The 27210-nt window shown below is 38.5% G+C and overlaps 1 protein-coding gene and 1 pseudogene across 2 annotated transcripts in view; one reads left to right on the top strand and one right to left on the bottom strand.

Annotated features, from left to right (window-relative positions):
* Window positions 1-27210, top strand: part of SATB2 (SATB homeobox 2) — a 214319-nt gene that overhangs the window by 40191 nt on the left and 146918 nt on the right. The gene's annotated exons all lie outside the window — the stretch shown is intronic.
* Window positions 16072-16190, bottom strand: LOC130021197 (uncharacterized; annotated as a pseudogene).

Below are 27210 nucleotides of genomic sequence, written 5' to 3'. Positions count from 1 at the left end.
TAAAGCTGCTTAAAGTCCTTTCTTTTCTTTTTTTAAATATAGAAGTACTGCTGTTTGTTCAGCCTCTGATTAAGCTATAAAAGTCCTTCTTGTAAGGACTGATTATTTGAATTCTGGAATGTTCTGACATTCATGTAAAAATGATTGAGATTAAACAGATTGGCTCACCATGATATAAAGCACTTTTGTTTAATAATTAAAGTATATTCTATTAAAGTGGTTAATTTTGAAGAATCATGAGTAGGAGGATACTTAGTCTAAACTTGGTCTAATACTTGGCTAAAAGTTTTTTATATTTTTTCTTTTGTTCTAAAGTTTATCTTTTACTAATGTCTAGATCTTTATTATTAAATTATCTATTTTGGGAGCCACACCTGGAGATGCTCAGGCATTACTCCTGGTTCTGTACTCTGGAATTACTCCTGGTGGTGCTCCTGGGACCATATTGGACAGGGATCCAACCCAGGTCTGCTGCATGCAAGGCAAGCAGGCAAGAACCCTACCCATTATACTATCTCTCTGGCCCCTGTATAGATTTTTAAAACAAGATAGAAGCATTCACTTCAGACTGCAGTCTGTTTATTCTTTAAGAATATATAGTACAGGGGCTGGAGTGATAGCACAGTGGGTAGGGCGTTTGCCTTGCACGCGGCCTACCTGGGTTCAATTCCCAGCATCCCATATGGTCTCCTGAGCACCGCCAGGGATAATTCCTGAGTGCAGAGCCAGGGGTCAGCCCTGAGCATCGCCGGATGTGACCCAAAAAGGAAAAAAAAAAGGAATATATAGTACAGTTCCTCTCAAAAAAACTCATTTGATAAAAAAAGATAGAATTAGTCAGACATTTGTAAAAACTACATGAGAGCTGTTATTTTGGATGGCTCTTTTCTTCCCAAAGTTCTCCACGGATGATACTCTTATTCTTGGCACTGTATTCTACTTATTCCAATTCCTTAAAATCTGTTTTGAAACAGCACCTTTGTTTGTTTCTGGGGGTGGAGGGGGAAGTGACAGGGATCTAATCTAGGATGCATGCAACCTCACACATGCAAGGTAAGTGGTGGTAAGTGTTAAATTTCTTAGCAATTTTCCTGGCCCTAAAAAAGTCCATTTTGACATTAATGATAAACTGTAAAAAGATTCATGGCCATAGAACATCTTATAATATCAAAATACTTAAATTCCTTAGGACTGGAAAGAGTACAGCAGGTCAGGAACTTGCCTTGCACTTGCCCAACCCAGGCTCAATCTGTGGCATCCCATAGGGTGTCCTGACTTACACCAAAAGAAAGTGCTGAGTGTACACCCAGGAGTAACTCCTGAGCATTGCTGGATGTGACCCCAAAACAAAGTAATATAAAATAATTAAATAATATAAAATAAAAAGTAATATAAAATCATCTTGCTTTCTGTTTTTCAGATAGAGAAGAGTACTATCATTCAAAGCTAATAATTCTTTTGTGTGAAATTTCAGAACTGTAGTCTTTATATATATATTTTTTACATTTATATCTTACATGACCAAAGTGTCTCAGATACAGTATTATTAAAATTATTAAAGAATATTAACTCCTTTTTTAATCAATATTTTCATCTACATATACAATATATACATACATCAATATATGAGCAGTTATTTATTTAGATAGTATAGCAGATAGCAGGTGAAGCAGAACCCGGAGGTGTCAGACTTCTTTTTGCAGTGAGTTAGAGGACAAACTCTAACTCACTAACTGGGAGCAGCAGGGGTGAAAAGCTTGCCCTTTGGTCACACAGGAGCATTTTGGTTGGCTCCTGAGCTGCCAGATATATGTCACATGATGAAGATGAGGGTTTAAAGCACAGTACATTGAAAAGGAATGTTTTTGTTTGAAGGCTGTATTGAGGACTCTGAAAGTCTTACCTCTAGGCCCAGCACGTGCTTTTTGCTTTTTGCTTGCTTAACAGCAGTAATTGGCAAAATTATTTGTGTGTCAAAGAGAAAAACAAAGATATTACTCTTATCTATCTACTTACTGGTTTGAAGAAACATTTGTAGGACAGAATAAAAAAAAATCTGTGCTTCTGTTTTACAAATTGGCTACTGGGAATGGAAATGGTTGCTATGGGCTATATGCAAATAGTGCCCAAGGTTCCTTGTAGCCTCTAACTTGCACTCCCAGGGAGGTACATAATCTTTTTTTCAGTTTTTTAAATCTAAGATTTTGATGCTGGACAGCTTTAACACAGTTGCACCCAGTGTCTCCAAACTTAGACTCCTTAGGGCCAATTAACTCTCAGATGAAAGGCTGGTCCCACCATCCTGGGAACTCAGTGAAAAGGGCAACTTGGTCATGATCAAAAACCCTGACCAGGTTTTACCATCTTTAGATGGTGATTCTTAAGGATATTGCTTCGACCCACGGTAATAACAGTTCTAGATGTCATATTTTTTTTTACTGGGAATAGGCAATTCCTTTAGTGGGGGGTGAGGAGGGTTGTTATTTATTTATTTATTTAATAAGTCCTGCTTTAGTACTCTGTAGCACTATAGCACCGTCCTGTTGTTTATCAGTTTGCTCAAGTGGGCACCGGTAATATCTCCATTGTGAGACTTGTTGTTACTGTTTTTGGCATATCTAAATACACCATGGGGAGCTTGCCAGGCTCTGCTGTGTGGGCGGGATACTCTTGGTAGCTTGCTAGGCTCTCCGAGGGGAATGGAGGAACTGAGCCCGGGTCGGCCACATGCAATGCAAACTCCCTACACACTGTGCTATTGCTCCAACCCAGTACTCTGTAACTGAAGGTAAATCATGCACATTTGGAAAGAAAGCATTTCATTGTGATTTAAGTATTTTGAGAACTATTGGGGTAAAATATGGTTGAGTTTTACTGTTCCCATCTTGTGGAGAAGAAAATGACAAAGAAACATTTAAAGATCATGGTATTTTTATCTGGCTCACTAGGACAGAATCATTTTACTTATTTAATAAGTATTTGTTAAGTCCTAATTATTATACCAGATGTAATTCTAGACACTGGGACACCCAATGAACCAAACATACAATGTATCTTTTCCTAAAGATCCTTAGATTAGTTAGGGAAGGTAGCCAGATCAACAAATAGTGAAATGTTAGAAAGACGCTAGCATTGTATTTTGTCATTTTTACTTTGTTTTCTTCATCTTGTCTAGAATGGAGGTTTTGGAAAGCTTAGATTTTGGGGAAGTAGCTGATTAGCTGGAACAGAATCGAAAGTTCTTCCTTTCCCTTTGTTACTGTCCTTGAGAAAAATGTTTTTGGTGATTACTCAGTTAGTTGTGGGGCTCGAATATTTGTTATGAAGCAAATATCACTAAGGCAGTGCCAGTCATTTAAACCTCATCAAGACAGGCACTCTACCCACTAAGCCATGGCCCCTTGACCCAAATTGAGGGTTTTTGAACCTTAAAATAAAATAAGCGCATAAAAATTAAGCCTTGGGACTAGAGTGATAGCACAGCAGGTAGGGCGTTTGCCTTGCTTGCGGCCGACCCAGGTTTGATTCCCAGCATCCCATATGGTCCTCTGAGCACTGCTAGGAGTAATTCCCGAGTGCAGAGCCAGGAGTAACCCCTGAACATTGCCAGGTGTGACCCAAAAAGAAAAATAAAGTTAAGTCTTTGCTTTCTGAAGATAACTGTGTTATCTAGCCATGTTTGAAGTATGATAAATATAAAATTGTCAGAATTAATTTACAAATTAAGCCATACTTTAGGTTATATGAAGAAAACTGAATTGTTTACATATTAGACATGTTGTTACTCTATTAGGATTATTTAATATTTATTGTACTTGTACACTAAACGTATTTAATAAAATTTGCTAATAGTGCCCAAACACTTCAGGGTGCTTGATGTATATTTATTCAGCAAACTGCACAGTAACCCCATAAAGTATATAATATTGTTCACATTTTATCAATGAGGAAAATGATACTCAGAGAAGGAAATAGCTTGACTGACACTACAAACTAGCTCCAGAGAATGTATACTTAACCAACATCCCATTTAATGGCATTCCATTTTGAGTCTGTCAATTTAGTCTAGAGTTTAAGCTAATACTAATTATATTTTACAGGCATAAATTAAAGATTGACATTTTGGAATTGGTAACTGAATGAGCATGTACATTTCTAAATTTAGTGGGAAACTTGCTTTGAGTTTAAGTAACAAAATTGAACTTGCTGCTTGGGGTGGCATTTTATGGGCTCCCACTTATTTATAAATATGTATAGCCAACATCCTTATAAATATATAGTTTTATTTAAAATATTTTTAGATGAGAAAGGAATGTCAATTTTTGAAAACTAAAAAATGCAGAGCAAGTAGAAAAATATCCCCCATGAACCAATTACTAGTAGATGAATGTATGTAACATAGTTATATGTAGATAACTAACATAGGGAGTTTTAGTTACTACCCTGTGCATTCTTTTACATTGAGAACGTATGTTGAGAACATATCTACAATGATTTCTCCTGTGGTTTTTGCTTGGTTTTAAAATGTATGGTTTAATATATTCCTTATTTCTAGTACTATACAGTAGTCAAGTTTTTGGTTTTCAATTAAAATGTAAAATATTAGTTTTACTTTAATCATTTAGAAGGACTTGTGAGGAGTCGCATTAAATTAGATGTTAAGTACAAACACTGCCTAGCTCCACAGAGCGACTTGTTCTGACATTTATGCAAGAATACAGTTATCCTTTGAAAATCAAGTTCTTCTCATTTGACTCATTGCAGGTAAAAGGCCAGTTATTTTAAAAACAGAAGGCACTGGTCTACTTTTTTCCTTTCTTACCTCTGTCTTTGGTAAAGAGTCAAGTTTTTTCTAGAGTAAAAAGACATTGTGTCATTCAGGAAACTTTGGTTAATTAATTTCATATTTTGTTTTTATAATACTCATGTTCTTACCCACATTTTGGTCTCTCTGCTCTTTAAAAAACACATATGCAGCATTGTGTGGGTTAGTTACTGAGTGCTTACTAGTTTCACAATGACAGTCCTGTGTGAAAGATGTCCCTTGGCCCAGGAATTAATAACTGATGACAGTTTGTCTATTTTTCAGTTTGTCTATTTTGCTTTGTGGAGAAGGATGGAGATTTTATGAAAGAGTCACTGGGGGAAACTCTTAGGCAGGGTTTTCCCTGTGATTGAATTGATTGAGAACAACCCACAATTGGAGGTAGAGAATTTGTCAGATGAATTGTGAAAGCTCCCTGCTTACAGGAGCAGTGAGTTGCAATCTCAGTTGGCCATTGGTGGTGGTTTCTACTGGACCTTGGAATCTCCATACATAAAAAGAAAAAAGCATCCCTCTATCTTCCTTCTTTTAGAGTTCGAAGATGAGTTCAACTTCTGTTCTTAATCATCTCTGTAGACTAGCAGGTGTGAGATGTTGGGATACATCTGACCTCCATAGGCCACCTACCCTGCATCCTTTTTGCAGTGGTACCTTTGCACCCTCATGATGGTTTCTTTCCCTTCTTTGTGCTTCTCTGGAGTCATCAAGCTTGCACCATGGAGGAAGTAACAATTTTCTTCCTGTGAAATTATATAGTGGTCCTTGGATACAGGGACTTATTTGCTTTCAGCTAAATACTTAGGTTTTTATAATAGGTTTAGCATAGTCAATTTAGTTTACTAGAATTTTCAAAATAGACAGCAATGATTATTCAAGATTTATGTATATTATATGTTTATCATACATGTCACATTAAAATATACATATGTGGTCAAACTATCAATTTATATGAAAAAAATTTTAATTATAAACCAGTCTGTCATCATTGTAGCACTGTAGCACTGTCCTCTCATTGTTCATCGATTTGCTCAAGTGGGCTCCAGTAATGTCTACATTGTGAGACTTGTTATTGTTTTTGGCATATCGAATATATCACAGGGAGCTTGCCAGGCTCTGCCATGCTGGCAGGATACTCCTTGTAGCTTTCTGGGGTCTCCGAGAGGTGAGGAGGAATCAAACCCGAGTAGGCCGCATGCTAGCACAGCGGGCAGGGCATTAATATTACTCAAAGTAATTATGATTATTATTGGGGGCCCACACCCAGCAGTGCTAAGAACTAACTCCTGGCTCTGCACAGGATCCCTGCTGGCAGTGCTGGGGTGCATATGGGATGCCGGGATCGAACCTGGACCTGCTGCATACAAGGCAAGCCCCCTCCCTGCTGAACCATCACTCCAGCCCTGTTATTTTTTTTATAGCTGCCATGTGGCAGAGCTTGAGCTGGCAGAACTCAGGGGAGGCCAGGGCTGCACCAAATATGTTTGTGTGTGGTGGTCGGCAACAGGCAGGACAGGAGGTGTTGAGATCAGACTCAGGACCTTCCACCTGAGCTCACTCTCCATCCCCCAAACTCTGCTAATTCTTTAATTCTCCTTGTGACTAAGGTCAGCTTCCTCAGTGCTGTGTTTCCAGATCATTTGGGAGCCACCGTCACATTCCTACACTGATTTTTTTTCATCCACAAACAATATATTTCCATTTACTCGTTTCTTTCTTACGAATCAAACTATGACTATCTTGGCATGGGCATGAGGCTGTCCAAGTAGTGCTTGGGAGACCCAGGGGGCCACTCCCGGCGAGACCCTGGTTTAGCTGCATGCATGGGTGGCAATGCAGTATTTCTTAGGCGACGCTTGGGGGGCTGCAGGAGACAGCTGGCAGTACTTACAGGGAAAAGGGCTAAGTTACGGCAGGGATGGAACAAAGGGCCCTGTAAAGGTGAGGGATGTCTCCCCGGCCCGCTCTGATCTGGCTTTCACCATATGTATATAAATTCAGTCATCGAGGTAAAAAGAAAATTGACCAAACTCTATTGTAAATTTGGGGGATGAAAATTTTTGGTATGTTCTTCCAGGGACTAAGGTATCACTTAAGTCTTTATAAATACTGTGTTATCTTAAAAGTTCATTACTCAAACAAGCATCCACAGATAGGCTTTATTTTTTTCATCTGCCATGCAACTGCCTCAGTATTATTTAGTAAAACATAGTCTGGTTACATTTTCTTGCATGTTTGATTCTTCAGAAATATTGTTATTGCTATATTGAAATGATGGTGAGCTGAGATTACTGTGTGTCAGACACAGTTTCAAGTATGTTACATGTGAGAATTTAATACCTACATACTATGTGTAGCAAAGAAGCAATTATCTTCAATTACAGCTGAGGAAACCAAGGCATATAGAAGTTTAAGTGAATTAACCTTGGGGCACGTGGCAAGTTAGGGTTGTAGCCAGGATTCAAATGTTCACAACTCAGATGATATTAATTGAATCAGGGCCTAAACCAAAATGCCCCGCCCCTTTCTAGAAAGCAATTTATAAGAATATAAATGAAAACCTCTATAAGGCCTGACTTAATATAACTAGTCTAATTAAAATGCTGCATATTTCCTCTTCTTTCTTCCTTCCTCTTTCTTCTCTGAGTAGAATGGGGGAAGAGAACTTCAAAGGCATTATAAGTGCATTCTACTTAATGTGAAATATTTTGATGCTTCTGGAAAAGTGAGATGATTTAATTTCATATATAATTGCATGAGGAATTATAAATTATGTTTTCTAAAATACCTATGACACTAAACCACAAAATGAACAGATAAAACTGATTTGTTCTCTGACAAATCAAGATATATGGCATTGTTTTCATTACAAGTGCTGTTTGCAGGGATAGAGCAGCTGAGTGTGCTACAATATGACAGGAATGGTTCCCAGGCAGCACTGCTTTCACATGGGCATCCCAGTGTGATTTACAGTCTTTACTACTAGAATTCTTTTTAGACACCCTGTCAAGCAAAGGCTAGGTTGAACTTCTAATGTCGTAGAATGCAGATACATCTTTCTAATTGACCTTTTTTGCATAAATGCACTCCAGAAATGCTTTTTTTAATCCTGTGTGGGGAAAGAACCATTTTAGGATACTTGAGGATGGCATTTAGAAATTTGTTCTTAGCACATTTAGTAGTTGTTTTGGAAGGTATCTGCTGACTGAAGGTGTGTGAAGGCCAATTAGTCATAGTAATACTGGACTATGAACAGTTTTTCCCCACTGCACTACAGAGTCTGTCGTGTGATGCAGATCTCTATGCTGATAGAAGACTGTAACGCAAAATTTGGATATTATGAGTTTATTTACCTCTCAGAGGCCCTAGGGGTCCCCAGGCCATCACAATTCTTTGTTTGTCCTGAATTTTAAAAAGGCTTTGAAATGTATGGAACAATGACAGTTCTGTTTGTACACTTAGGGATTCCAGGAAAATAAGACTATTAGCTTTTGTGGAACAGAAGGTTGAGAGAGCTTGACTGCCAGTGACAGTGGATGTTGTGTCGTTTTTTTGCTGGGCAGTGATGAGTTTTTCACTGAATCTGCTAAAACCTCTCAGAACAGGAGTGGAGACCGTGTCTTTGGATCGAGGACAAAAACAAATCCATAAGGTAAAATTTGGTTTATTTTGCATCAGATTCCAGCCTGCCTGATGCATTTAGGTAATATGTGTTATTTTATGTAATGGATACTTGGCATTAGATGCTTTATGGAATTTTTCCTTTTCAGGTACATTTTCTATAGTGTCTAAGAAAAAGTCAGCTGAAAATGGCTATCTAATTAAAATGTTAGATTTTTATTAAACAAGAAAAATTCAATACAAAATAATAACTGTGTCACATAACATTGTGAGGATGTAAAACTAAGTCAGCTTAAAAAATTTTGTTTGGTTCTGTTTTGGGGATGACCACAGCTGATGTTGCTCAGGGACTGCTCTGGACTCTGTGCTTGAGGGTCACTCCCTGCAGTGCTGGTGTCCTATGGACTCTGTGCTTGAGGGTCACTCCCTGCAGTGCTGGTGTCCTACCAAGTGATCCACTGACTGAGGCTTCCTGCTTGCAAAGCATATGCCCAAACCCGAAAGATTTAAAAGTAAGAGTCATTGATAAAATTTCACAGTTGTACATTGTGCTTTAAAAAATATTTAACTTCTAATATAAGGGCTTGGGCGATAGCATAGCAGGTAGGGCATTTGCCTTGCAAGTGGCCAATATGGCCGACCCGAGTGTGATTCCTCCACTCCTCTTGGAGAGCTGGTAAGCTACTGAGAGTTTCTCGCCCGCATGGCAAAGCCTGGCAAGCTCCCCGTGATGTATTCGATATGCCAAACACAGTAACAATTGTCACAATGGAGAAGTTACTGGGCCCACTTGTGCAAATCCATGAACAACGGGAGGACAGTGACAGTTCTAATATAAGGATTACAAGTAGCTACAGATATAAAATGGCTAAAGACATATTTATTTCTTTGTTTCTTTTCCCTAAGAAAGAGTTAGGTGAGTAAGTATTGTGGATGTTGAGGTCTTTGGTGTTTCTCCTTCCTGGCTCTGTGTCACTTCGGTTTTCTCATCTATGAAACAGGGGTAACAATTTCCACCCCTGCCCAAGTAACTCTAGGAGTGACCCCTGAGCACAGAGACAGGAGTAGCCTTTGTGTTTAGAGATGTAGGTTATGCAGGTTGTGGTTCAAAACTGCCAAATGAAATAACTTTTATTAATGATAAATCACCATTTAAAATTTTCTTTACTAGTTTTATAACCAAATTAGCTAGTGCTTTTCATCGAGTAAGACATATTTTGCATCTGTTCAACCATTCTTATGTCAATACAAATGTAACTTGCCTATAAAGAAGTCATCTTATTTTGCACAACTTTTTCCACAGTTGCATTGGAAAAACAGTCTATTTTCCCTTTCTCACCTGACTTTATTTCTGAACAATCATAAGATAGTTTCTCATATCTTTTATCTTCTGGGTCTTTTATCTTCTTGTGATGTGGTTCTACTGTGGAACTGCCTCAAAGCAAATCTGGGGCAAATCTGGGACTGTTTGGAGCGGAAGGAATGTAAATGTTTTCCCCCTGGGGATGCTTTGTCAGTAGATATTTGTATCCTGGAAAATTTGAATGGAACGTCACCTTTGAATTATGGTTCCTTCATTTTATTTTTCTCCTGGAGTGTCTCACAGGAGGCACCTTTACATCTGAGTCCCATTATTTTGCTGCCGCCTTCCTTCCTTCCTTCCTTTCTTTCTTTCTTTCTTTCTTTCTTTCTTTCTTTCTTTCTTTCTTTCTTCAGCTGTTTTATTGTTTTATTTTACCTGGACTAAATAATAATGACTTATTAAAAAAATAGTGATAGAAGTGTGTCTAAAGAGTTCCACTAGCTGAAGACATAAGGTCCTATTGCATTATCTTGAGTTATGTTACAGCACAATGCAAATAGCTTGTAAAACAGGGCAGTGTGAAATGAAATAGTGGTGAGCTCCAAAGTAGCAGTTTTAATTTGATTTATTTGCTTTTATTCCCCTCACCATTTCAGTCTTTTCTCATTCTTCCTGTTACTCTCTTTTCCTAGTTTTTAAAACATTTCTGTCTCCTCTACCCTTGCTTTTATTTGATCAATATTCTATTCTTTTTTAAAAAAAGAGACATGATTTACCTGTGGGAAAATGCAGCATTTGGAAACCTCTCTCTTACCCGCTAGCAGATGTGTGGTCTCACTTTGTTTTGGTGGGTGTTAATTTTAGTACTAGAATTCCCAACTGAAGACTAATAATACTCTAAGAAAAGTATAATTACAAAGGTAAATCTGTATTAAAAATTGCATGGTATGACTGCAAGTTAAATATAATTATTAGTGAACAATTTTCTCTTTATTAATTATCCATTCATAGGTTTGTACATAAATTAGTGTTTTAAAAATTGTGGATCTTTTAAATCCATTCAATTTTCCACATGTATAATTTACTAGATCTTAGACAAAATAACCCAATTGGTATTTTGGGTTTATGAAAATAACTTTTATGAAAAGTTATGAAACTGTTATGAAAATAACTGAAAAAACTAAAATATAAATGCAAGTTCTTTCTGCCATATATTGAGATTGCTTTCAAGTTCTGGAACCCACTTCTTTTTGGGTCCAGTTGTCTTATTTTCAACTAGTCCTGTATACTTAAGTCCTGTGCATTTTACAGCATGGCAATTGTCAGTGGCCATGCGAGCGATGGTGATGGAGCCCCTGACTAGAGAAACTTGCTGGGCTTACAAACAAGAGAGTGGTGTGCTCAGAGTCTGTGCTCAGAGGCTTACATAGGGCAGTGGGATGGACAACAGACCAGAGGCGAAGGGCTGAATCAGGAGGAAAGCGGCCGGCTTCCTATCATAAATAAAGGTTTCTGTGGTCACAGCAGATCTGTACTGGGGAGTTGTTAGGGGGGATGGTGGGATTCTGGATACCCAGGTTCAACATTGCAGGAGGGAGAGATTAATTCATTTAATCATTTTTTCTTTTTGATAAATATATATTTAAAAAATTGGTTACATTTCTTTTTTAGCATTTAACATATTTTTAATCCCCTATTCACCATCTCATCTCCTTTTACCTTCTCTTTTTTCTCAGGTACCTAATTTCTGTTGTCAGTATCCATTGTTTGCATTTTTGTTTTGTTTTGTTGTTCATCAGTTTTAATTATATTGCACACAGAGGTTTGAAATCATACAGTACCTGTCTTAAATAAGTAACCTATAGCATTCTAATTACTATGTGTATATCTAAATGTATTAATGTTCCCTCAGTTATGTTTTATCAGCTTGTCTCCTTTGTACTAAATACTTGTTAAAGCAATGCTGTTTTATAACATAGTTTGTATAGTGGCTTATAAATTAAAGTAATATAATATTGCACTTTAATTGATTCATATGGTTAATGATTATTTTCTCAGAGATTTATAATGTTGATGACATAGTATTCATTCCAAATTCTTGTATGTGTGTGTAACAGAGTTATTTTGAACATCTATCTACTTGAGAACTTGGCAGATGACAGGCTTAGAACTCCTCTGTTATTGATAGTATTTTCCGTTGGGGCCTGAGGTCATACATATAGAAGGTATGTTTTATAACCCTGTTCTATGAAGAAGTACAGCAAGTTTCTCACCTTAAGCCCTGTATTTTTATATGTAAATGTTTTGGCATTCAGTCTTATTTGTTATTTTTTTCAGAATGGCATTCAAATTAGCACAGTCTCTCATCCTGTAGATTTCTTCTTTCATTATTTCCAACATTTTATGCAATCTGAACAGAATGCCTCCTCATAGTTGCTGTGTTGTAGTTTTTATCTAATTAGAAAATTCTATCCTACCTGTGACCAGTTCCCTGCCACAGTGTCCTGTTGCATGCTTCACATGCAGGGATTCTTTCTGGAAAGACAGGTGTGTGCCAGTGGAGCTCCTGCCCCTGTTGGAATTGCTGTATTTTGTTTGTGATCCCCATGCAGAGGAGTGACCAGTATTATCAGCTTTCTTTAAGAAAGCCAGAAGCCACATGGTGTTTAGAATGGAAAGGCTTGCAAGACTGGGGCTTGTGACAGGCAGGAGAGGCTGGTGCGCTAGTCTTGAGTGAGCGCTTTGACACACCGAGTAACAGCCCATTATCACTTGTACTGGTGTCAAAACAATACAGCAGTTTGAACTGCAGCTCAGCTCACTCCTGCTGTCACACATACTCCCTCATAAGTCATTAGAGTGTTGGCGTGGACTCTTTCCGGGATCAGTCAGAGATGCATTAGGAGAGGGGGAAGTGTTTATTAATTCAATTTAGGAAGTGAATATTAATCATCTGCTGTGTGTCAAGCCCTCTGCAGAGAGGCGGGGGAGGGGGGATGTTGAGTCTTTCATACCAATGACAAGACCATGCATGCTCTCTAGTGCCTCTTAGTCAGAGAACACACTAGTACAATATCTGTCATGAAGAGTAACACAGGAAAGGACACACAGAATTGCTTTGAGAGTTCAAAAGAGGGAGTTATTTCACAAGATTGAAGGAATCCATTTAGACTGATGGGAGAAGTGAAATATGAAAAGGGTTTTGACAAGACCATAGGATTTTGATGGATAGAAAAGAGGGAAGGAAGAGAGATGGTTGGCAAACAGTTCTGTTTGGCTGGTGTGCAGGATCTATTGAAGATGTATCTAGAATCAAGAATGTATTTTAGAGAGGCTTGTCTGCCAGGCTGAAAAGTTAATGGTTTATTTAGTGGTCTCTTGGCTGGAGGTTTTGAGTCAGGGGATTGATGCGCTAGGAATGTGTCCATGCATATTAAGATGTTGACTTAGATATTAATCAGTTAAGACTGCAGGTGACTACAGGTAGTAGAAACTCTACAATAGTGGCTTAACCAAAAAGGTGTTTTATTTATTTGCCTTATGTAGGTGACCTATGATGGTGACCTATCTCCATAATCCTGCCTGGGACATGGCTGTGGTTCTGTTCTGAGAATTTTTTTCTTGGGTCCCTTCAAAATGCTTGCTGTACTTCCAAACAATTCAAATTCTAGGCAGGAAGAAAGTGTAAGAAGAAGGGAAAAACACCAAGTATCTCTCAATGTGGAGTAATATCTTTACTTCCTGGGAGAGACATGTTTGCCTAGGACTTTGTCATTTATTTAAGTTTTAGATACAGCAACCTAAGAAATCATGTTTTTGTATTTTACATAATGCCACTTAGAAAAAAAGAAGGGGTGGAATACTCAGGAAGAAAAAGAGAGTGGTTATTGGTAGAGAAGTAGAATTGTTGGACTTAACTTGTTTGGGAGAACAGAGGTCAAAAAGCTAATCTCGGCAGGAAGATTACACCTGAAGAGAGAATTTCTGAATTTGGTTTTTATTTTTAGGCTTGTTTAATGAAAGAATATGAAACATTGAGGAAAACTAGACTTTAAATCCAGCATCATTATTAAGCATGCAGGTGGTTGAAGAAGTCTTACTTCTGAAATAATCTCCTTATCAGAAAAATTAAGGATTTTAAAGTCCGTGATGCTAAAAATTGATCACATAGGTGCTTTTGAAAATTTTTCGGGATAAACAATAAATTAAAAAAGTAAACCTAAGAGTTATGAGAAGGTACACTGATAACTCATTTTAAAAAGTTTTCTTCTGATTCATGGAACCAAAGAGCTAGCAATAGTAATTTATAGATTAATTTAAAATAGATTACAAAAATCTGCAATAGTTCTTGGCAATAGTGTTCTTTTTTTATACTTACCATAGGGGAAGTAGGAGATCACAGATTGACTATCTCTGCTCTAACAGGATTCTTTATAATGCAACAATTTGTTACATTGTCTTTTCCTGATAAATAGCTCAATTATATTTTCCATGTATTTAATAGTTCCATCTGGAGATCTTATGCTATGCAAATAGAATATACAGTTTCTATTTTTCATTTGTGACTTGTTCCCATTAAGAGAGGTGCAGTCCTTGCTCTAGCCCTGATTTCTTTCTCTACCTGTCAGCATGAATAAGGCACTTAGAGCTATTGCAGATTATCTCATTGTCTTACATGTGAAGGGGGAAAAGAACTTTGGAAGATATAAAAAAAATTGGCACCTGCTTTTGGGGGTGTGGGTGTGGGAATGTGTTACTAAGTTGTGAAGAGAAGACAGTCACAGAGAGTCAGTAACAGAGATGCCTTAATAATGATATGCTGAAACAGGTGTTTTAGTCTGTGAGCTCTGCAGGGTAGTGGGGGCCTATAGCCACATGAGGGAGTTCATCTCCTAGCTGACTTGCCTTTCTTGGAGTTTTGCTTTTCTTTCATTTGTCAGCATACAGTGTTCCTGTATCTTCTATTTACCCCTCTTTATTGGATCTCTTTTTTGTTCTGTAGAAATGCCAATTAAGTCTAAGTACAATCACCCTGAATATACCTGATCTTGGAAACTAAACAAGCAGGGTTGGGCCTGGTTGGTACTTGAATGGGAGAAATGCGAATTCAGACAGTTCTAAAACAAAGCAGAAATTCTCAGTATTTACTCTCTGATTTCAGACTGGAAATAGATTTTATTTTGTCCCCTGATACGTGTATTCAAACTTTGCTGTACTTCATCCCTGCAGTACGTTGTCTTTGCACTCTCAGATCAATGGTGCTTTCTAGTCAAGAAATTTAGGAGCTCTGCAATCTGACTTAAGTCTTGCTTTTCACCACCTCCCAATCTGCTTGCATTTACTACCCTCATTCAGAGTTAAATTTCTCTGTTTCTTAGCTAAACCATGTTCTTCTGTGAATCTGTCTTCATGTGTTTTCTGAAATGCTTACCTGCTCTACAGTTGACCTCAAACACTGGACCTGGTTACGATTGGGATTACTATCGAAGAAGCATCAATGCTTTATCCAACAGCCCATTCATCAAATTCTGCTAGCTGTATTGGTCTATAGTACTTTCCTTTGTGTAAGTAGTTAACACAGTGGATTGAAGTTTTTTCTCTTCTCTTTTCCTCTTCTGCTCTGTACATTATTCCAGCATCTCTGCCACTTGCTTGTTTTGTGGCATTAAATCAGTTTTGAGTTTACCCCTGTAAACTTCAGTTTATCTGTAAATAAAAATAGTACTTAATTTTTATCATGTGAAGATAAAATGATATTCTTAGCATAGTGCCTAGAACATGGTAGGTGTTAATATTTAAAGATTATTTGTTAAAATATATATTCTTAAATAAACTATTCATTTTGGGGGATAGCATTCTCCTTTTTCCAGGTCATGTTTGAATAAACAGAAATGGGAAATTCAAAAGAGAGAGGGGGTTGTCATGTACTAATATCTTTGACATTTTAGTTTTTAGTGTTGTGTATGTGTGTGTGAGAGAGAGCGAGAGCGAGAGCGAGCGAGCGAGAGAGAGAGAGAGAGAGAGAGAGAGAGAGAGAGAGAGAGAGAGAGAGTGTTCAGGGATGAATCACACCCAAAAGTTATCAGGGGACTGCTTTCTAAGGATTGAATTTTGGGTTCCAGTATACAAAAGCTTTTGCTTTAGTCCCTTGAGCCATCTCTCCAGACCCTGGAGGTTCCCCCCCCCCTTAAATTTTACAGTCCATTTAATGGCAACTGGTAATCCTCAGATTAGCATTGATTATCTTCAGAATTATTATCATATCTGTACTGTTATTTTTCCAGGTGGGCCAATTAGATATCAGTCATATCGCCCATAAGATTTGATTTATCACCAGCAAGTGTAAGACCAGACCTAGGTCTGAGGACACATGATGGTCTTATTATAGCAAATGGTTAGCCTGCCATGATGATTACACAGTCAGAACAGTAAGGATACTTGCAGTGGAGTTAGGTTTTAAATTAAACTAAGATGACAAAGATGGGATGAGAAAACTCTTTTCTTTTTTTTAAGTTATGAAGAGTGCCTTGGAAGGAAGTCTTATCAGAGGTGGCAAAGGAAGATTTGTTAGAGTATGAAAAAGGAATATATCTGGCAGAATATAGTAAGTGATACAATGTGATATGAATTTGAAATAGCATTTTCTCCAAAATGAGATCTTTATCAGAAGAATAAAGAAATTACCCAAGATAAATAAATGCCATTTATTACCAATTGCTTTTTTAGGCTTCTTTAATTAAAAGAAAAGTCACCAGCTATCAATAATTGAGTTTTAGAAGAGACTGAAAAAACTTAAAAATTTTATAGCTTTAAAAGAAAGCTTTATTTTTGTATTTACAAAGGAGAATGTAAATGTTTTACCAGGCCATTAGTGCATGTTTTGATCTACCTTTACACTTATTAACTGCTTAGTTATAGTAGGAAAATTCATCATAGGTTTTAGCACTTACTTTTATGATGGCCTTATGATGTCATTCCTATGTAGTACATTGCATTAACAAATAGAGTGACCACCCCGAGAAGTTGGTTAAAATAATGAAGCATTCATTCTCTTTGAGCTGCAGCCTGAAATATTCCATAGTTAAAGTTAGAACAACACGAGCTGGGAGGTCAGTTTTTCTGAATTGTAATCTTACTTCAGGGTTGGAGGTTGGTAAAGATGGTAATTCCCAGTATTTTTTAGAAGAAGCAAAAATTTCTGACAGTATTGGAAAATATTCAGTTAGATGAAGTATTAATTAAGTCTGGAATTATCAAGTTATTTTCTATGAGGAATCGGTGGCTGGTAAATAGAAGTTTAACTCAAAGACCAAAGGAGAAGGGAATGCTCCATCCAAGAACAGTGACTTGCTTTACAATGTGACCACTAAAGTCAGCACAGTTCATTCCAGCTGCCTCAAATATCATCTAACTAATCTCAACCTGGGATTAGGTTTGGCTAACCAAGTGTCCTTTCAGGTCAGGGTTCAAGGAGTCCTGGTTAAGTTTCAGGGGTCAGGGAGCACAATCTACTCAGCACGTGTGTGTGTGTGTGTGTGTATGTGTGTGTATTTTTTTAAACAAAGTTTCTATAGTGCTTTTAAGCTTTCTCAAATAGTCAAATAGACTTAACTTCTAACCTAACACACACTCATAGAAAGGCAGTTTGTGATCTCTATAACAATCTGTTTGCACAGTTTATTAATGACTCTGGCCTGTAGAGTATGTACAAATGGAAAAAAAGGTGAGTGAAGAGGAGTGGCAGTGATAGATAGGGAGACCTGCTCCTAACCTCTCCTCCCTCATGCTTTCCACAGATGAAATGAAATCCAGCAGTATTACTACATGGTAAAGATGAGCTGGAAAATAATTTGAAGTTGAATTCAGTTTTTGTTGTTGTTGTTGTTGTTGTTGTTGTTTGTGGGCACACTTGGTGGTGCTAAAGGCTTCTGGGGTGCTGTCTGCTGTACTCTCTTTGGCCCCAACAAGTTGAATTTTTAACATTATCTAGTGCAGCAGAAAGGCTATATTTACTGTGATCCATCTTTAAAAACAAAATAATGCTAAACACATATTCCACACAGATTCCTCGATAGAAAGATGTAACATTAGTTGAAGGTGAAATTATAACACCATGGTCTAGAAAAATTGAGTCTTAATCTTTCTCTTCCTTAAAGTGGGATTTTTGAGGTGATGGTGGGGGACATATGCAGTGGTGTTCAGGGTTTACCCTAGTAAGAATTATTGCTCAAGTATCATTCCTGGAGGTGCTCAGGTACCATATGGGAGACCATACTATCAATTTGGCCCCTTTGAAGTGTTTTTTATTGAATAACATTGCATGACAACATTACATAATTTTCATGTATGCAACATTATAAATCAACATCTGTATCTACTAACAGAAAAAGAATATGCTTTTGGAATATAAATTTTAGTTTTGAAATATAAATTCTTGATTTTTAAAGTAAATAGAACTGAAAATATTGAATATTTAAATAGCTAGAGTTATTGCCAACAGATTAGTTTACACTTGATAACTGTGTTAATCTACTATCATTTTGTTAATGAGAAAAAAATAGTCTCCGAGTAATAGCAGTAGCACAGCATTATCTGAGAAGTTTGCATATGCTTTCTAACTTTAAATTCAACGCTTTTCCTGTGTCTGTACATTTTGACATAAATCAGTTTTGTACATGATATAGGGCATCAGGTTTTGTTTTGGGGTCACAATGCATATCTCTGGATTTTGCACTTTGTCCTGCTCTGACTGTTAAACTCAGGCCAGCATCCCCTTTCCAAAGCAGACCTCTCAGCCATCTCAAAAGCCTTCAAGCTCCAGGAGCTTCTCTCCACTCGTGGCCAGCGGGAGTTCCAGGTCTGTGTTGTCTCCTGGCAGAGTGACAGAGTGGCCTGGTTTATTAGCACTGGGGCTGGCACAGTTGGTGGTTGATGCAGGGATCAGCACTGGAACAGACAAACTGTCCATTAGTAATGTCAGATGCCATTCTTTCAAGTAGCAGGTGTTCTGCAGTGCCATTCTGAACTCTGCCGTGCCAGACACCACAGGACTGCTCTGTTTGACGCTCAGCTTCTTCCTGCTCTTTGCTGTATGATGGTCTGTGGGTCACCTATTCATTGCTTCTGCTTCTGTTTTGGTTCACATGCATTGCTGAAGTTTGAATTAAGGTATATATAAATATGTTGTATGTATAGTTATATAATGAATGAAAAAATATATATATACAATTTTTTTTGTGTGTGAGTGATTTAACCACAGCTGTTAGTGTTCAGTCACTCCTGGAGCTGCTCAGGGAATTGAACGAAGGTCCAGTGTAAGCAAGGAAAATGTTTTAATACTGTACTATTTCTACACCCCCCCTCCAAGCACTGCATTTCTTGACATTTTTATATATAATTTTTGTATATATGAGACATTATTTTCATTAAATTTGGCTTTGTTTCTTCTTTTTTTCTTTTTGGGTCACACCTGGTAATGCTCAGGGGTTACTCCTGGCTCTACACTCAGGAATTACTCCTGGCGGTGCTCAGGGGACCATATGGGATGCTGGGAATCGAACCCGGGTCAGCCGCGTGCAAGGCAAACGCCCTACCCATTGTGCTATCGCCCCAGCCCCTTGACTTTGTTTTTAAATCATATTATAAACTAGGTTGACTCTGTGATCTGAACAACTTTTATCCAAATCATTGGCAAAGTCTTGAATGGGAAAGGTTGAAGACTGACTGTGGGCCCTTTAAGGCTGACTCTGAAGTTCAAGGCTAGATATTATTCAGTAAGGCAGAGGTTACCTAACTAAACTGTCAAGTGCACTAAGATCCCCCTTTCTTTCTTTTCTAATTGAATCACTGTGACATACACAGTCACAAACTTGTTCATGATTGGGTTTCGGTCATGCAATGTTGTAATACCCGTCTCTTCATCAGTGCACATTTTCCACAACCACTGTCCCCAGTTTCCTGCCATCTCCCCTCCCCAGCTCCCACAGACTGCCTTTATTACAGACTACCGCCCCCCCCCCTTTAGCTCTTTCCTTTTAAGATCTCTTCTCTTAAATTGTTGGTTACAATCCCATGGCGGGGGGGGGGGGGGCGTATAACTGAATATCACACACACACACACACACACACACACACACACACACACACACACTGGCAGCTGTAGAAGGTTTCTAAATGTACAATGACCAGAAATTTATAAAAATCAACCGTGTAATGAATTTGAGTGTTTCTGGCAGTGTGTGGCTGGCATTGCATTTTGAAAAGAGATAAAGAGATAAGGAGTGAAAAAAGTTTAAGTAGCTCTGAGTAACCATAATTTAAAATACGGAAAATTTCCTCAAATATTTCTGTCATTCTTAGACCCCTGGTCAGGGGATATGATTGTACACTTTGTGGACTGGAGATTTTTTAAAATTTTTATATTTATTTATTGAATCACTGTGGGAAAAGTTACTAAGCTTTCAGGTTTAAGTCTTGGTCATACAATGATCAAACACCTTTCCCTTCACCAGTACTCATTTTTCTCCACCAAGAACCCTAGTATACCCCCCCTCCCACCTCTCCAAATGCCTGTGAGGCAGATGATTTCTACTTAACTCTTTTCTACATTGATTACATTCATTATTTCGACAAAAGATGCACCATTATTGTTTAGAATTTCCCCCCAAACAATCAGAATTGCTGAAAAGGCATTGTGAAATATTTTGTTTTCTATAGCTGGTTATGGGAATCATATAATGTCATGCGGCCACAATTTTGGATTTCTGCAAAGAGCCAGATAATTATGAGATTGGTTTCTGTGTGTCTGGTGTTATGGCCATGCTGGAGAGCCGCTTGTGGGGGGTAACTCGTGACCTCGGTAGGGCGTGAAGGACGTGCCAGTACCGCCCCCCTTCCCATGAGACTGCAGTTGCCCCATCACAATCGGCTTGTACCTAGCTTTTCTATAAGCTCTGAGGCAGCGGCCACCTTGCTTCCAGGGGTAAAAAGGCGGAAGGGAGCAACACCCTTTCCCTCCTGGGGAGGCATGGTGCTGTAGTTTAATGCATGGTCCATTCACTTTTCTTGTGCAAGCTGCTGGGCTCTGGACTAAGTCCTTTTGCCTCTGGAGCCATGACCATGCCAGAGAGCCGCTTGTGGGGGGCAACTCATGACCTCGGTAGGGCATGAAGGACGAGCCAGTACCGTCCCCCTTCCCATGAGACTGCAGTTGCCCCTTCACCGCCGGTTCATACCTGGCTTTCCAATAAGCTCTGAGGTGGTGGCCACCTTGCTGCTGGGGGGGGGGGGGGGAGGCAGAAGGGAGCAACACCCTTTCCCTCCTGGCATGCATGGCGCTGTAGTTTAACACATGGTCCATTGCTTTTCTACCGCAAGCTTCCGGGCTCTGAATTAAGTCCTTTTGCCTCTGGAGCCATGGCCGTGCCAGAGAACTGCTTGTGGGGGGCAACTCGTGACCTCAGTAGGGCGTGAAGGACGAGTCGGTACCGCCCCCCCTTCCCATGAGACTGTAGTTGTCCCGTCACCGCCGGCTCATATCTAGCTTTCCAATAAGCTCTGAGCTGGCGGCCACCTTGTATGCAGTCCAGATGCATTTCTGCCAAAAGCCGCTGAGTTTCAAGATTTGTTTATGAGTCTCTGGTATGACTATTAATCAGCTTGATCAGGAGCCAGAGAGGCCGTTTGTAGGCGGTGACTCGGGGTTTCATTGGGATGGGGAGAAAGAGTTGTCTCCACCCCCATGTGGTGAGGCCCCGTGTGTCTCGTCACTGCAGGCCCAAACCTGACTGTCCAGTGGCCTCTGGAGGATGGTGATCACCAGGCCGCCAGGGGGAACAGGCCAAGGCACGAAACCTATTCCCACCTGGAGTGGCCCAGCACCAGTAACCTACTGCAGGAACAGGACGCATTTCTGCCAAAAGCCTTTGGGTTCCGAGATTCGTTTCTGAGACTCTGGGATCATGGCCATTAAGCGGTTCGATCAGGAACCAGAGAGGCCATGTCTCCAGTTATATAGCTGAGCCGGAGGTGGTTTGTGGGTGTGTCTCCCACATACCTACCTTTTGGCCGTTTACTTTCTTGGTAAACTTTGCCCAAGTTTTTGGGGTCTGGCCAAGGCACAGCAGCAATTTTGGGGTATCTGAAAGTCTGACGTTGCCGTCAGGCTGCTGATGCACTCACCTCACAGGTACAGATTGACCTGCTGGCGGCACCATCCCCCCGGACTGGAGATTTTTACTATAAACTTTTGATACTTGAATTTAATTTTGACTTGTTCTGTGGGAGTGGGGATATGGCTCAGTGGCAGAGCACTTTTCTTGTATGTGTGTGACCCCAGTCCAGCTGCCTACACTGTATTACCCCGTAAATACTGCCTGGAGCAACTTCTTAGCACCCCCAAGTATTGTTGGGCATGACCCAAACATTGAAAAAAATTCTTTTCAGCACCAGAGAGATAGTACAGAGATTAAGACACTTGCCAACCTCTTTTTCATACCCAGCATCACCAGGAGTGATCTCTGAGCATAGAGTCTGGAGTAAGCCTTGATCACTGCCTAATGTGGCCCATTCTCTACTACCTGCAACCCCCACCCCGGCATTTGCTTGTTCAGGAATCTTTGTGTTATTTTTAAAAATTATTTTACATATTTATTTTTTATCATCATATATCATTTCTGTAGACTCTTCCAATAGCCTGGAATGTGAGTGTCCTGGGTCAGGAGACTTAATATCTCCATGGTAGCCAGACTGATATACTTTTATGTCTTTAATTCCTAGAGTAGCTTTTCGGATTTTCTTAGTCATGGATCTGGCATTTCAAAGTTAGAATCACTTTTTTGTTTTAGAAGCAGTCATGAAGACAGGTGCATTGGGTGGTTTTGACGCCAGTATTTTTTTTAACATAATTCTCTCTCCTAGGTGGTTTTTCTGTCTTCTGCTAGATCATCACTTTGTCTCTGGCCTTGCTTAAATTTTTTGTGAAAGTCACTGGGTTCCATAGGTTTTAGATTTTTCTGGGTTGTGATCTCTGATATGATCCCTACAGATTCTTGCTTATTTCTCTGCTCTCAACTATTTTAATTTATTTTACAATGGAATATAATTGGAGAAATTTCTTTTTCATTTTGAGGCAGTTGTTGGAACATTGGCTGTGTTCAGAACTCTGCTAGCTCTGTTCTCAGGACTGTATGTGCTCAACAGTTGTGTTCAAGATCAGTTGTGTTCAAGATAAGAGCCTTACCCATTTTACCATCTCTGTTGTCCTATAACTTTCCAATTAAGCCATACAGAGGCTTTTTAGTGTAATGTTTATATCCTGGCATGATTTCTCACCTGGGAATCTGACCTTAGGAGAATTACTTAATTCTGTACTTCATCTGTAAATGGGTTAATATTCCTCTTTACTTTAGGGTTGTTTTATGATTTAAGTGCGTTAATATTTTAATAAGTAACATCATAATGTTATTCTTATAATATCTTAAAATAGTAATGTCTATTTATATCAATTCACATTTGTGGGATTATAGATAGTTTTAGAACCTCACACCATTTTTAAAGCCATATCCTCCTAAATAGCTCTATCCAAAGAATCATACCCATGCTTGATTTCATATGTTTTCCTTTTTAAAATGATTGGTTTTCATTAGCTTTAATTATTCTTCCCTTTGTGTCCTTTTGTCATCATAGCTACAATGACTTGGGAGAGTAGGTTGGGTGAGGAATCACATGTGCTTGATTTCAGCACTCACACACTTTAGTTGCGATGTTCTCGTACACTTTGGTTTCACTCCTTGCTGAGGGTTGCATACTTAGTTGTGATGCCCACATACTCTTGGTTGCGGTACTCCAGAGAACACACACTTTGTCGTGACACTGGGGATCCCAGAAGGCAGAACTACTAAATTGCATGTAGCAGGTGCCAGGTATTGAACTAGTGGCGTCCTTCCCACAAGATGCCACTGAGCTCGCCATGGCCCTCTTTCTCATCTTTTTGATGCCTACTTCCCTAATCTATAAATACATCTTCCTATCAGAATTTCAATGGTGTACTGTGCAAGCTTTGGGAGAAGTATGCTTTGGTATCTCCAGGCTCCTCTCTCTTTCTGTCTCTCGAATCTGTTCCAATTTTATGCTTACCACAGTTCAGCTGCATAAAGGTGTACTTTGTATCTTTCATGGTGCCTATGAGAAGCCAGATGACTTGAGGTGGCAGCCTCCAGCTCTCAGAAGGCTCCTAAAGAAGGATTTGTACTTAGGGGGTAAATTGTTAGCTCTAGCACTGTTGCTGTTTCCCTGGGCTTTCTCACAAAGACGTGCACATTGTGAAAACTAAACACATTATTAACAAATAGGGCCGGAATTTAATGGTTTCAGGGAAAATAAGTGAGAACAGTGGAAAGTAATCATGAAAATATAGGGTTTCACTGTGCTTACATTTTAACTCCTTACCTTGTTTGGTGTGTTAATTGTAAAGATTGCCTGTTGTTAAATTTTTGTGCAGTATGCAATGAGTAAATATTAGTACTTACAATGGACCATGCAATTAAACATTCCTAAATATCCAGAATTCCTAAATAAGAACAGAATTTGAGAGAGAGTTTGGCCACAAGAGCTTTTTTTTCTATTTAAGAATATAAGTACGTATATATCCTTACTAGAAATAAGCATGTGGAGTTTGGATTCTATACCATGAATAATTGTACTAAAATATTTCTAGGACATGTTCTAAGTTTGTTATTATATGTGTGAAGGTTCAGTGAATACTTTTGAGGAAATTCCTCTCCTTTTCTCTGAAAAATGGATAGTGGTGGAGTGCTCCTCTTCCTCCCCTCCACAAATGTGACTGCCTCTTTACTCACTGTCATTTGCATTTCCCCTCTTTTCCTCCTAGTTGCCTCTCAGGCGGACATACACTTTGCTTGTAAATGAAAGGTTTACCTTGCTTGACCATTTATGTAAGGTCAAATTCCCATCCAGATTTAATGGCTTGTTTCCTGTGTTGGCAGACCCCAGGAACTTCATTTTCATCAGTTTCCTTAAAGGTGGTGGTGGTGGTGGTGGGGAAATCTCACATTCCCCAGTTTTGAGCTCCATTCCTATTGTCCTTGGCTCCTGTTATTTAGAATGAAACCAGAATTATGCTGGATCCTTCTGAATTGCTTTGTTGTTGAAGAACAGGCTGCGGGTGGGCCAGAACAGATTGTCACCATGTAAATGGGGAGTCAGGGGACATAATTTTATGTGCTCACACCTATCTCTCAGCCAAAGACATTTCAGGTTAGTTGTGTGCCTGCACTGGTGAAGGAATATAGTCTCATTTGAACTGGGACAACCCTGGTTCTGGGTACATTCTGTGGTATTATATTTGCCAACTCACATTCAGCCCATGCATTTATAATTACTCAACTGTTTCCATGCATTGAGTCATTGCAAAAAATCCGCTTCTTTGTAGAACCTCATTAAGATTTCAGCTACTAACAGATTTTATTTTACAGTTCCAGCTTTTATGATATTAAGATATGGAGATTTGGGCTTTTGGGAGGGGTTATTTACAAGTTTAAAGCTCTTAGTGAAGTATCAGTTATTTTTAAGGGCATAACCAAGAAGAAAAAGAGGTAGTCTAGTATTCTAATCTCAGTTTTAGTTCTGATGTCTAATAGTTTGGAGGCAAAAATAAAGAAAGTCAAATACTTTAAAATTTTTTACCTATTTGGTATTTGTGTGATTTCATTTAAATAATGTTTTAATATATTTTATGGGGGAGGAATAAAAAGATACAGCACTAAAGCAGTATTTAGTGTTCATACTTTCAAACTGAATATATTTCATAATAAGTATACATAGCAAATTAATAATCTATGACTTAAATGACATGTTTTTGTTTTGTCATTGTACTCAAAATTATACCAAAACCTTTTACTATCCTGTTTTGTTTTTTTCCGATGTTTTTAAAAAAACTTTCTTCTAAATAATATGCACTTTTTAAATTAAGGTCACTAACCATTAATGGTGAGTTTTTGGTTTTGTCAATTAGATCTGCCACTTGTATTTTGTCTTCTATCTGTTAACATAGTAGTCATTCCTCAGGCAGGACACAAAGGGAACTGAACTAATCAGAGCCAAAAGAGCCCTATCAAGAGTTGAGTTCTAGCCTCCCTTCCAGTGAATGCTTTTCAGTGAGCTTACTCCTTCCTTGTCCTAGTGGTAACATTGTTTTCTTTTGAGTAAGCCTTGGCTTCTTCTTATTATTTTTGTGTCAGTCCTTTGATGAAAGGGGAATCTTACTTATTCTGAGCTCTCAGCATAGCATTCAGTTATGGTTCTTGCCCTCTCTTTGCTTTTTCTGGACATCTTCATGGGTAACCCCCTCTTGTTTAATGTGAACTTAAAAAGTGTAGGGTCATTGTGGTTTACAATACTGTTAAATGATGGTTTTATAGCTGCATCAAACACTATACCTACCACCATGTCATGACCTTGGTGGAGGAAAATTTAGAGCACATTTTCTTCTACGAGGGCCCAAAAAGGCCCTCTTGTTCACATATCTTCCATAACCCCACAAAATCAGTTCTGTTGGACCAGCTCTCCAATTCTGTAGCTCTTGGATATTTTTTGCTCCCAGATTAAGTATCTTTAAATCTTTAAATCTTGTGTTTGATGTGTCCTTCTATTACCTGATGTTTTTTCCTTTGTGGACAAGGTTTTTTTTTTTTTTTCAATTCCCTGTACAACTTGGTGCTTTAGTATCCTGCCATCTCAGAAGACATTTGAATGAATAAACGTTGGCTGAATAAACGTATTTTTATGGGACTACTTAGACGGTGAAGAATTGGAGGGATCTAATTGCAAATTTACTGCATTAGATATAATTTGTTGGTGTTTCTGCCCAACTACTTTGAATATCAAGGCGTTTTTGCTTAATATCCTTTCAGGCAATATTGGGACTACTCATGTTTCTATCTAAAGATTTCTAAATTGGAGGATTTCTCATCTCAAAATAGTCAAAGATTTATAAAAGAACAGAGATTTTTGAATGCAAATAGCCTCATTTGTGTGAGTAGGTTGTTTTTCTTAATAATTTGCAAGAAAAGCACAGTGATTTAGTAGTAATACATATATCCATTGTGTAAATTTGAAAAATATAAAGCAGTGTGAAGAATGAAGTAAGATTATTCCTTGATATTGCCTGTTGCTGAAGATATTTTTCATATTAAACGCTGTGCTAATAAGGTTAAAGTATTTTTCTACATCTCCATTATATCTTTTTCTTACTTTCTTCTTAGATAGGACTGTATTTACACATAATATTTTCTTTACTCATTGTAACAAACATTTCCCATACATTAAATTATAATTACTCCCTATTAGTTGATGGTTTATCATCAGCTATTATACTAAAGTTTACTTAACCAGTTCTATTTATTTAGGTATTTTTGTGTGTGTGAAACAAGAGTTTTTATTGAAA

This window comes from Sorex fumeus, unplaced genomic scaffold (assembly GCF_029834395.1).
Source record: "Sorex fumeus unplaced genomic scaffold, SorFum_2.1 ptg000014l, whole genome shotgun sequence".
NCBI lineage: Eukaryota > Metazoa > Chordata > Mammalia > Eulipotyphla > Soricidae > Sorex > Sorex fumeus.
The sequence above is the reverse complement of the archived record's forward strand: the minus strand, read 5'-3'. Positions and strand labels throughout refer to the sequence as shown.